At 42.0% G+C, this 12,174-nt stretch overlaps 1 long non-coding RNA gene across 1 annotated transcript in view; it reads right to left on the bottom strand.

Annotated features, from left to right (window-relative positions):
• The window catches only part of LOC123508405, a 17,914-nt gene extending 8,398 nt beyond the window's left edge, over window positions 1-9,516 (bottom strand). The window contains exon 1 of the long non-coding RNA XR_006675934.1: window positions 9,198-9,516. This is a non-coding gene — a long non-coding RNA (uncharacterized LOC123508405). The remainder of the gene's footprint in view (window positions 1-9,197) is intronic.
• Between the last annotated feature and the right edge of the window lie 2,658 nt (window positions 9,517-12,174).

Here is a 12,174-nt window from a genome sequence, read left to right as displayed (position 1 = left end):
TTTCACAGTACCTACACTAAACTCACTCCATTTCCTCTTTCTACTCAGCCTCCTTTACCTTAACTCTATCACTTTGTCTCCATCAAATTTTCTTCGCCACGCCTTCCCTTCCTCCCCTTTTATTCTCCTTTCCTCTTCTCCTCTAGCATCTTTACCCCTGTTTTGACACGGGCGTCGAAATCTTCACTCTCAAACTTCGAACCAAAAAAAGTGTCAACGAAGGGATATCGAGCCTTAGAACCAGAATTTTACATTAAAGTGAGAGACAACAGTTCGGGAAAGTGTGGCAGGAGACGTGGAGCGGGGCGGCAGACAGGCAGTGACAGGGGGTTTGGGAAAAGGGCTGGGAGGGTGAGTGGGTGGTATGAGAGGATGCTGTTAGGCTCAATTGGGAAAAGATTAATACAGAAAGAGAGTGAGCGAGACATAAGCTATCAGATCATAACAACCAGGCAACTAGATAAAAAAGTTTTCGTGAGGTTATAACAGTAAAGTTAAGAGAAACTATCACCTCATGGTTTCATCACTGAACCAGAGGGTCATAACACGACGGCATAACAGCGCACTACACCCCAAATATAGCAACGTGGCCGGCTCGATGCTATGTAACACCGCCCAACGATACGACATATCACACGCAGGAAGGAGAGGAAAAAAAAAAAGACGCAGGCACATTACAGTTCGACACGCTATGACACACACTACGACACACACACACACACACACACACACACACACACACACACACACACACACACACACACACACACACACACACACACACACACACACACACACACACACACACACACACACACACATGAGCGCGATGGACACTTACTAACAAGAACAAGGCCCCGAGCCCTCCCGCCTTCCTGCTTACAGTACTGGCCGAAAGATGAATATCCCGGAATCGGACCTAATGATTGATTTTCTTAAAGGTGAAGACGTAGTCAGTAATTTCCACTCAATACAGCACACAGTAAAGCTACTCTCCCAGGCTCTCTCACCTGCAAGCAACGCCCTGCCACCGCCTCCACTCACTAGTAATTATGGAAATCTGGGCGACACAACATATTTTACAGGCGGCGCTGCTTTCTTAGTGCGGCGTCATTTAGCATGAAGGGTTATTGCAATCTCTGATAGGCGTCAATCTTTCTAGTGTTGGGGCTTACCTGAGAAACTCCACCATTAAGCTCGCATGCATGTTGCTTAGGTCAGAGACTGCGCTTGCAGAGGCAAAATAATCTGCAGACGTTGTGATTCTAACTTCTTCACCCTCCTTTCTTTCCTCTCCATGCTCCATCAAGATCTTCCCCCATGCTAAGTCTTTTTCTTCTCCTCCCAACCCTTATCAAGCCTGTAGGAGAAACTGAAGTTAGGGAGGGTGGGCCTTGCCATGTCTGCTTGCCTCGTGCTTGCAATGGAAAATCCATAATGAGTCCCGCATGCATGGGAGGCGGAGGGTGCCGGGCGGGAGGGCGAATGAGACTCGTAGGATATGCTTATATATATATATATATATATATATATATATATATATATATATATATATATATATATATATATATATATATATATATATATATATATATATATATATATAAGGCTCTGTTTGGGTGTGAGGATATCCATTAAATTGTACGTCCCATTGCATAATATGCCAGTTTGTTGAATATGCAACACGAGTCTTCTGCCACCATTTCTTCCCCACTGCCCTATATGACCTCTCCTTTGCCTCCCGAGTTTTCGTGTCTAAGAAAGCTTCCTCTGTGCTTCCTTATGTGCTTGCTTCTTGCCTTTCCTTCCTTCACTCTCTTACTTCTGCTTGGCTTGCTTCCCTTTCCCTTGGCTTGTCATTTTTTATGCTGTTGCCTTGCTTCCTTCCGGATTTTGCTATTGTTTTGCCGTGTCACTCAGGGCCGCTGAATTTGTCCTCTATTACGCCACTCCAACCTTTGAAGACCTCATACGATCCTCTGAATATCGGAAGAGTTTACAACCACCATTACAACCAGACAAAATTCAAATGCAGATGGAGAGAAAAAATTCCCGCAACCTCCTTCAGACACTTAACGTCACGTCGCCAGGTCTAGTTGGCGAGACTGCTCCTCCTTCTCCTCCTCCTCCTCTTACCCTCATTCTCTATCCCCCTCTTCTTTGCTGTTCCTCTTCCAATCGTTCTCTTTGCCTGTCTCATTCTCCCTCATTCTACTGTCTTCTCCACTCACCCCCTTCAAGTTTCAGCCCTCTCGACCTCCTCCTCTTGCCCACTCACCTCCCTCCTCTAACCACCCACTGCATTTTCATTTGCTCTCTCTCTCTCTCTCTCTCTCTCTCTCTCTCTCTCTCTCTCTCTCTCTCTCTCTCTTCTACAGTCTATTTTCCTCTCGCTTTCCTCTCCCCCTTACTCCCTGCACTCTTTCCCTCCCTTCCCCTTACCCTGCAACTCTGTCCACCTAAGATAGGGCCGTTGCCTCCTCCCCTCCCAGCCTAGACAACATATCGCCAAACACCAGGTGGGCGGGGCCGGTGTGACGTCAGAACACTCTCGGCCAATCAGCGGGATAGCAAGTCAAAGAAGTGTCGTCCGTGGATATATTAAACCCCGCGGTCCTGAAATCGAGGCGAGGAGGACCGAGTAGATGGATATCCGGTAGTAACCTGCAGGACACGAAGGAGGCAACACCGAAAAAGTGTTAATTACCATGCAAAATTATTGAGAGAGAGAGAGAGAGAGAGAGAGAGAGAGAGAGAGAGAGAGAGAGAGAGAGAGAGAGAGTACATATGGAATGATTCCAAGAAAATTATAAGAACATTTTATTTCTTACCTTCTACTACTATTGCTATTACTACCACTAATACTAATACTAATATTACTTCTACTACTACTACTATTACTACAACTTCTACTAAAATAGAGAATAACAAGCAACGAGAAATTAAGATTACTCATTTCTAGTAACGTGACGCCTCCATCTCATCAGCTTCATGGGACAAGCATGGTAAAAGAAGAAATACAAATTGTAAGATACAGTTCATGAGGATCTTCAGCCTGACTGCAAAAAAAGGTTACCATAGGCTGAACTTACAAGAACGACTACAACTTCTGCTTCCCCACTACCCAATTCTCCTCCTGTCTTCCTCTTCCTCCTCCTCCTCCTCATACCTCGACCTTCAATACTACATACCCCTTACCCTTCCCTCCCTGGTCCTCTTCCCCATCTCTGCACCACTCTCTTCACATGCGATCTCTTCCTCCTTCCCCTCTCTTCCCTGTTCCTTCTCACGTATTCCCTTCTTTCTTCATTTCCTTCACTACCCCATTGTTTTCTTTTTCTCACCGGTCTCCTATTCACCTCATAACACTAACACAATTCCGTTCTTTACCATAGTCATTATTAAAATCACAACAACAAAAACTACTACTTCTGCTACTACTACTACTACTACTACTACTTTCTAAAACTAAAGCTTTAACCTTGATACGTGCCTTTCCCAATACCCCCGCCCCCATCTCTCTCTCTCTCTCTCTCTCTCTCTCTCTCTCTCTCTCTCTCTCTCTCTCTCTCTCCACCATAAACATAAAGTTGCGATCAGTGAGAGTCGAATCAGGTCAATAGTCGAGGAAACTGGCTCTATTTCGGAGGGAAAGATAGGAAATGGTGGAAACACAGCTGGGGTGGAAGAGGAGGAAGAGGAAAAGGAGCAGGAAGGAGGAGGAAATGAAGGGGTGGATGAGTACATGCAAGAAGGGTGGAATGAGCAGTTTGTGCGGTGATTGAGTGAGTGAAGGCAGGAGGGAAGGAGGGATAATTTCAGGGAGTGAATTAAAGTAAAGGAAAGTGAGAGATTCCAAACGTCTAAGAAAGAAGGAAACGAAAATATAGAGAGGGAAGAGAAACCCAAAGACAAAATGGATTGAAAGGAAAGAGAGTAGTTTGGAAAGAAAAGAAACGTGCAAATTCTCTCTCTCTCTCTCTCTCTCTCTCTCTCTCTCTCTCTCCTTATGGTAATAAAAAAAGAGTGATAAGCTGCACGCTGATTGGTTCTCGGTCATCCAATCAGCGGAGGACATTGGTACACTGAATTGCACTAAGTGAATTATCATTGGTGTTGTCGGACATTAGTGTGATTTAGGCAGGTGATGCTCGCTGTTCCACTACCGATAAAACTGCGTCCTGATAACATTTTTCTCCAGTCGAATGAGTAAAATGTATAATCAAGAGTGGAATGTTTAAAAAAAGTATTTTCATTCATAAATTGCAGTGGACGAGATTTATTTTATTTTCCCTTTTCACTTTATATTGTATCATAGTAGAATAAAGCACCTACCGGGTGCCCTTCAATTATCATATCACTACAGAATCAGAGGCATGTATTCAAATAAAAAAAAGTGCATTAAGTTATAGAAACCATTGCGTCAGAAATCCTTGTTTAATTAACACACACACACACACACACACACACACACACACACACACACACACACATTCTACACCAGCTCTAATCACGGACTTGAAAATCCTGGTTCCCCATTATCCGAAGTTTTCTTGGCGGCGCGGCAGGGGAGGCGAGGCGAGTAGCGTGGCAGGCTTGTGCCAGTAACAGTGTGATCGCCTCGCTCCCTGACCTACTCTAGGGAGCTGTGCAACACTGGTGCTACACAGGAATAGAGGTCACGCACGATGTTATACTCTCTCTCTCTCTCTCTCTCTCTCTCTCTCTCTCTCTCTCTCTCTCCAGTTTTATAATGTATGTATAATATTTTCAAATTTTGCTTTTTTCTCTTTCATCAACATTGTTGTTAATATCAATCTTTTCCTTTCCTAGAATCACGCATATATGTATATATATATATATATATATATATATATATATATATATATATATATATATATATATATATATATATATATATATATATATATATATATATATATATATATATATATATATATATATATATATATATGCTTACATACACACAGATGGACAAGTGAACAGAAAGGCACCAGACGGAAAGATATCCAGACAGTTAGACAGCCAGAGAAATATAAGTGTCTTAAGAATGGAATAATGAGAAAAAAGAAATTGGAAGGGAAGAAAAGAATTAACAGTCAATTAATCTCATGGAATCCTTTCCAGATTCGGATATAATCCCAATACTTGGACCGTGGCTGTCTGGCACGCTCTCTGGCACGCTCTCTCTCTCTCTCTCTCTCGTTCGCTCAAATAAACGCACAAAGAGAGAGAGAGAGAGAGAGAGAGAGAGAGAGAGAGAGAGAGAGAGAGAGAGAGAGAGAGAGAGAGAGAGAGAGAGAGAGAGAGAGAGAGAGAGAGAGACGGGGGGGAGTAGTACGTACTTGTACCATTTTAAATACCTCAGTTCATTTCTTATTTTTTGGGTTTGCGGGTAAGTTTACTCTTACAAAGGGGAGTGACGGTGTTGAGGAAACTGTGGCAGTAATGATAATGGTGGCAATGGGGCGTGTCCGAAACCACTCCCCTCGCTACCAGACACTGGTAAGTGGATCACATCATCCCCACCCAAAGGGAAAGGTTCCCTGCTCCACCTCCACACAACAAAATATAAATGAAATAAAAACGGGATCTAAAATCAAACAATAGAGATATGAGCAACAGTAGCGGAAAAATTCTGTAGAAAAGAGAGATGAAGAATAAAAGAGAAGTCATCAAAATCTCACGACAAAATGTATGAACAAAAGCAGGACAAGAAGCCACACTAAAAAGACGAAGAACAAGGAGAGCAAGGAGAAAAACAAGAGTTCAAAGTAAAATCATAAAACAGAGCTGCATCAGGGTAAACACATGAAAGAAAGCACACATCCATATTCGTAAAAGCAATACTGAAATAAACATTCGTAGGTACAAAGTTGAGAGGAATGACAAGTTGCTGTCATAAAGACTGGGAACGCAAACTAAAAGCCTGAAGTAAAGATTAGTGGAAAAGGTGCGGTGGAAAAATACGCAGCTGTTAGCAAAGTTTCTGGAAATGTAATATACACAAGAACAACGACGACAAAAATACCATTGTTGCTATAGAAAAAATAGATAGGAATAAATTGAAATACTGAAGCAAAGGTAACAGTTTAAAAATTACACTAGATTTTCATAAAAAAAAGAAAATAAATGAAAACAACAAATTCCAGGAAGATTATATGATCAGAACGAGTAGGTTACCAATTTACTGCTACTATTACTACTACTACTACTACTACTACTACTACTACTACCACTACTTGTATTACTTCTACTATTAGTATTTCTTTATGTAAGAGGGAAAACTGGCCAAGGGTAACAAGAAATATAAAAAAAAGGCCCGCTCTGTTGCAAGTTCCCTTGCAGGTCAAAGAGTCAGCCGAAAGAACGGGATAAATGTCTTGAAACCTCTCTTAAAAGAAGTCAAGTCGTAGGAAGATGGAAATACAGAAGCAGGTAAAGAGTTCCAGAATTTACCAAAGAAAGGTATGAATGACTGATATTAGTAGTTAACCCTTGCATTAGGGAGTTGGAAAGAATAATGGTGAGAAGAAGAAAAAAAGCCTTGTACAGCGAGGCTGTAGGAAGAAGAGAGGCATGCTGTTACCTTGATCAGAAGAGCAGTTAGCATATAAATAGCGGTAGAAGATAGCAAAAGATGCAGCATTCCTGGGATGAGAAAGACTCTGAAGACAGTCAGTCGGAGGAGGGAAGTTGATGAGACGAAAAGCTTTTGATTCCACCACAGTACATCAACATATAGCGAAATGGTAATTCAGAAGTCATGTTGCCAGGAGGTCTAAAAAAAGTGTGGTCATATCCCTAATGGTCAAGAAGAGTGGAGAGAGAAATCGATTCATCAACCTGACCTTTTGTAGTGACCTCCTGACCTCCACAAAATCCTGTACCGTGACCTGTGACCTTAAGTCCCTGTGGCAGTCAAATTATACATCAAGGAACATATAATTTTACTCAGAGGTATGTAGGAAGAGAGAGAGAGAGAGAGAGAGAGAGAGAGAGAGAGAGAGAGAGAGAGAGAGAGAGAGAGAGAGAGAGAGAGAGAGAGAGAGAGAGAGAGAGAGAGAGAGAGAGAGAGAGAGAGAGAGAGAGAGAGAGAGAGAGAGAGAGAGAGAGAGAACTGGAGAGGAAGAAGTAGAAAGGGATGGAAGTGGAGGGTAGGGAAGTGGGGAAGGAAACTGATACAAATGAACTAATGAGCTTAATGGTACACAGAATAAAATACAAATTCGGGCAGAGGGGAAGAAATACGAGGGATGTGAGTGAAATACGAGTGACAGCAAATCTGAATATACATGTAACAAGAATAACACAGGAGCTTATCAAAATTAAAGAACAGACAGCAGAAAACAGAACGTGAATGGAAAGAACTTGATAATAGAGAAGGCAAGGAGAGAGGAGTGGGGAGAGAGAAATGGATGAATGAAAGGTGAAGACGATTGGTAATAAGAAAAATGCAGGAGAAAGGAGGAAATGAAGAGAAGGAAAGAAGAAAATAATTAAGTGCACGTGAATTTTTAAGCATTTTCTGGCACTTTCAATACGTATATTATGTATGTACTTTTTAGTTCCTATCAAATATATCGTGCACACACACACACACACACACACACACACACACACACACACACACACACACACACACACACACACACACACACACACACACACACACACACACTAATTATGAGCATCGTTAAATCCACAGGTGTACACATCACTATTTGTCGAGACTATTTTGAAGGGATGTTTGCGGTATTGTGGTTGTGCTAGTGATGATAGTAGTGGTAGTGGTGGTGGTTGGTGTTCGTGGTGTTGGTGGTGGTGGTAGTGGTGGTGGTTGGTGGTGGTGGTGGTTGGTGGTTGGTGGTGGTAGTGGTGGTGGTGGTGGTGGTGGTGGTGAGGATCTTGTATTGATTATTGCGGCAGGGGATCTGCAGCAGCCCCACACCACACTGCAGGCACCTTCGTGCAACCCACACCATACCACACCACACCACACCACACTACTCTACACCATTCTGCATCTCAGCCACAGCACAATACGCCTCACCATGCTACAACACACCACAGCAAAACACAGCAAGCCACGCTACCCAACACCACACTCCACAACAACCAACATCACATCCTTTGAACCCTAAAACACGTACAATACATGTCACTACAGCCCTGAAACACACAATACATGTCACTACAGCCCTGAAACACACAATACATGTCACTACAGCCCTGGAACACACAATACATGTCACTACAGCCCTGAAACATACCATACATGTCACTACAGCCCTGGAACACACAATACATGTCACTACAGCCCTGAAACATACCATACATGTCACTACAGCCCTGAAACATACCATACATGTCACTACAGCCCTGAAACACACAATACATGTCACTACAGCCCTGGAACACACAATACATGTCACTACAGCCCTGGAACACACAATACATGTACCTAAAGCTGGCAATCACACCATCTGATAACACTGCGGAAGAGGTTAACACACTGACGGTCGTTACAGGGAATCACACAACACCACAATACATTCCTACACTCCTCATGGTCCTCAGTCAAACACCACCGCTCACAATAATTATCATCCCCACAAAGTATTGTTCATTATGCCACAACACCACACAACAGGTTATAACCGCAGACGAACTAGCACCATGTAATGTGGCGCAGAACACTATATAACACTATACAACGATAGAACTGACCTTTTCCCATACCAGGTAAATTCAAATATCCACAACACAATACTGTATTCCTCCACTACATTCCACTCCCCGCCACCACACCAGCGCATACCACAGCTCTCTAATCCTCTCCTCTCCCCGTCCTTTCCTCCCTTTGCTTTGCCACCACCTTCTCGTTCCACCACCACGTTATCCCAGTTCCACTTGAAATGGTCCACCTCAACTAGATACCAAGTTCACTATTGCTAAATGAAATAAAAATACAATTAAATGGGTTTTGTTCGAATGGCTATAATGAAAACTACAATGGTGAAAACTCTATTTGGCCTGCAATGAATAACTGTAAATGAAAATCCAGCAAGTGACACAAACAACAACGCACTCGATATTAATGAAATAAAGTAAGAGTAAACTGGATAAATATTATGACTACAAAAAGAAAAAAAAAAAAAAATAGGAGAGCAAACCTTATTCCACTCCACCGAGCCTCGAGGGATGAGAGTATCTTCGTCAGTGGGGCTCAGAGAAGCGTTGGCGAGAGCTCTTCTTCAAAATGGAGTTATCGGGAAGAGAGACGACGAGGGAGTCTGTCTTCCCTCCCCGGACCGAGACGATTCATTTTTGTGGCGAGGCTGAGGGATGTGCCCCGCTATTCTTCCCCGTCACTCTCCCATCACCGGGTTCCTGCGCTGAAGTGGTGTGGTACTGGTGAGATGTGAGGGTGCTAAGAGATGCGTGTGTGTGTGTGTGTGTTTCACTGTTTGATCTGCTGCAGTCTCTGACGAGACAGCCAGACGTTACCCTACGGAACGAGCTCAGAGCTCATTATTTCCGATCTTCGGATAGGCCTGAGACCAGGCACACACCACACACCGGGACAACAAGGTCACAACTCCTCGATTTACATCCCGTACCTACTCACTGCTAGGTGAACAGGGGCTACACGTGAAAGGAAACACACCCAAATATCTCCACCCGGCCGGGGAATCGAACCCCGGTCCTCTGGCTTGTGAAGCCAGCGCTCTAACCACTGAGCTACCGGGCGTGTGTGTGTGTGTGTGTGTGTGTGTTGCAATGAAAAAGCTGAAACCTTCCAAACACTTACATACACTAATACATGATACAAACAGACAGTCAGACAAACTCTTCCCCCTTCTCTCCACGACCCCATACACAATACTTTTTAAAACAAGTAGCAGATTCTAAAAAAAAAAAAAAACAACAACCCCAGAAAAGAACAACTGTGATGTGAACAAAACTTCAGCCATTATTCATACAGTAAATGAAGCTTTATAGTAAGAAGAAGAAAATGTACACATACTTTCTTCCTTCCTATAAGAGAAAGTTAAGGCTGTTTATGGTTACTCTGTGTCAGCCGAGGCGAGCTGCGGCTGTCGCTTTCCTCTGTCTCGGTCATGTTTTCATTGTTCTTGGCCAGTTTTCCTTGTTATCCTCTAATCTTTTCTATTTGAAGCTATTTTGCTGTTTCTTTTCTCTTTATTTCTCTTTAAGATATTTTCAGTATTATCTATTATCTATTGTTTCGCTTGCTTAGTTGTTTTTTCTTATTTGTCTATCATCTATTTCCATTTTTTTGTCATTTATTTTTTTAAAGTGAATTATTTTCCACTATATAACTATTTTTTGTCAACTGTTGTTATAGACCCTTATTTCTTTGCCTTTCTTTCCTTTACATGGAAAATTTTTTTCAGCATTATTGACCATTTCTCTTTTTGTCTTCCCGTCCTTTATCTGTGTATTCCTTCCTTCAACCATTTCCCTTTCTCATTACTCTTTCCTCTTTCCCACTCATCTTTCTCGTCCCTCGCTTCCCACTGTTGACAATACTGGCCTTTCCCAACCCTACGCTCCACACTACAAAATTCCAGTAAATAAATGAATTATTCTGTCACATTCTTTTTAGATTTTCCCTTTTCTTCCAGTGAGCAAGTGTGTTTCTGTTTCCAATTCCCAGAACGTTGCCAAGTCCAGTGGAACATAAGAGGGAAAGTTTTGTTGTTGGCAATGATTATGTTTTATTTACCTCCACATTCATTGCTCCGCTCCTGGGAACTATGCTTTTTTTGTGTGTGTGTGTGGTGCGGATTTTCCTTACAATTTTGTCTATGGTCGTTGGGATGCTTGAAAATTAGTTGTATTTCTATGATAACATTAATTTCTTGTCGCTATATGTTTGTTAGATTTCTCCCTGCCTCTCTCTCTCTCTCTCTCTCTCTCTCTCTCTCTCTCTTCTATCACACACACACACACACACACACACACACACACACACACACACACACACACACACACACACACACACACACACACACACACACACACACACGGTTCAAGTCGAGTACAGAAGTGGCTGTAGCTTCGGACCCACACCTGGAGCGCTTCTAAGGTTAGATGACAGCTCCGTGTGCTAAGTACAAGGTACAAACACACTCCATATTTCACCCTTGCCAGCTTGCACCTACACATTACACTCTAGTTGCCTTTCCTGGGTGCTGCTTACAATAACACAAACATCCATTATGTCTTTTGACGCAAACTGACATCCTTTTAACCACTAGAGCGTTAATGACAGTGCGACGCGTTTTCTTGCTCTTGAGCGTTCTTACAATAACACTGCTTGCAATATAAAGTTTGAATTACTTGATCAATCTTCACAATCTAAGCAACCACAAATTGAAGAGGCCCACCATATAAACAAGAGGCGATGTTAGCCAGAAACATGGGAAAAAAAACTCACTTTTGATGTCAGTGATGCGGTTCAAGATTACACTACAAAAGTGCAGCAAATAATTATGAAAGGTTAGTGAGAAACCAAAGTGAATAAATGGTTAAAACACTAATTGCTTATTCCTGACAGTGATTTCCTTAATGTCGCCTTTGTTCTTAGTTATGCAAAATATCAATTTGCGTAGAATTTCCTCTGTGTGCTGATGCGGTTTTCCTGGCATTACTGTAAACTCGAGGCTTGAACTGCACACGCGTCTTCTTAAGTTTGTCATTAATGAAACTGCATACACGTACACAAACAATTTGTCTATTGTTCCCTGGTATGTTTGCTTACATGTATTCTTTATAGGTTAATAGGTTAAGTTCGTAATGATTTTATAATCTTCGAGGAACTTAGAGAAAATGCAGGGATTTCAAGTTACTTTCCTCAAGCATAATACTTTCATAATCCCAACAAACTTATAAACTCAAAGAACCGCAGTTATTTCTTATTTCTTTCATCACGCTCTTAAAACTTTTCTGTTACATCCTTTAATTTTGTTTCTATTTCAGGTTAGTGTATCAAACGAAACTAGTATAATAGTTTGCAAATACTACTAAAAACTTTCATCAATAGTTTTTATCTTTTTATTTCTTAAACTATATCTTTTAAACATTCTTCATTCTACATACTTTACTTCTACATATTCAAAGTCG

Source organism: Portunus trituberculatus, chromosome 24, assembly GCF_017591435.1.
Source record: "Portunus trituberculatus isolate SZX2019 chromosome 24, ASM1759143v1, whole genome shotgun sequence".
NCBI lineage: Eukaryota > Metazoa > Arthropoda > Malacostraca > Decapoda > Portunidae > Portunus > Portunus trituberculatus.
Note: the sequence above shows the minus strand (reverse complement) of the source record. Positions and strands in the feature narration are given on the sequence as shown.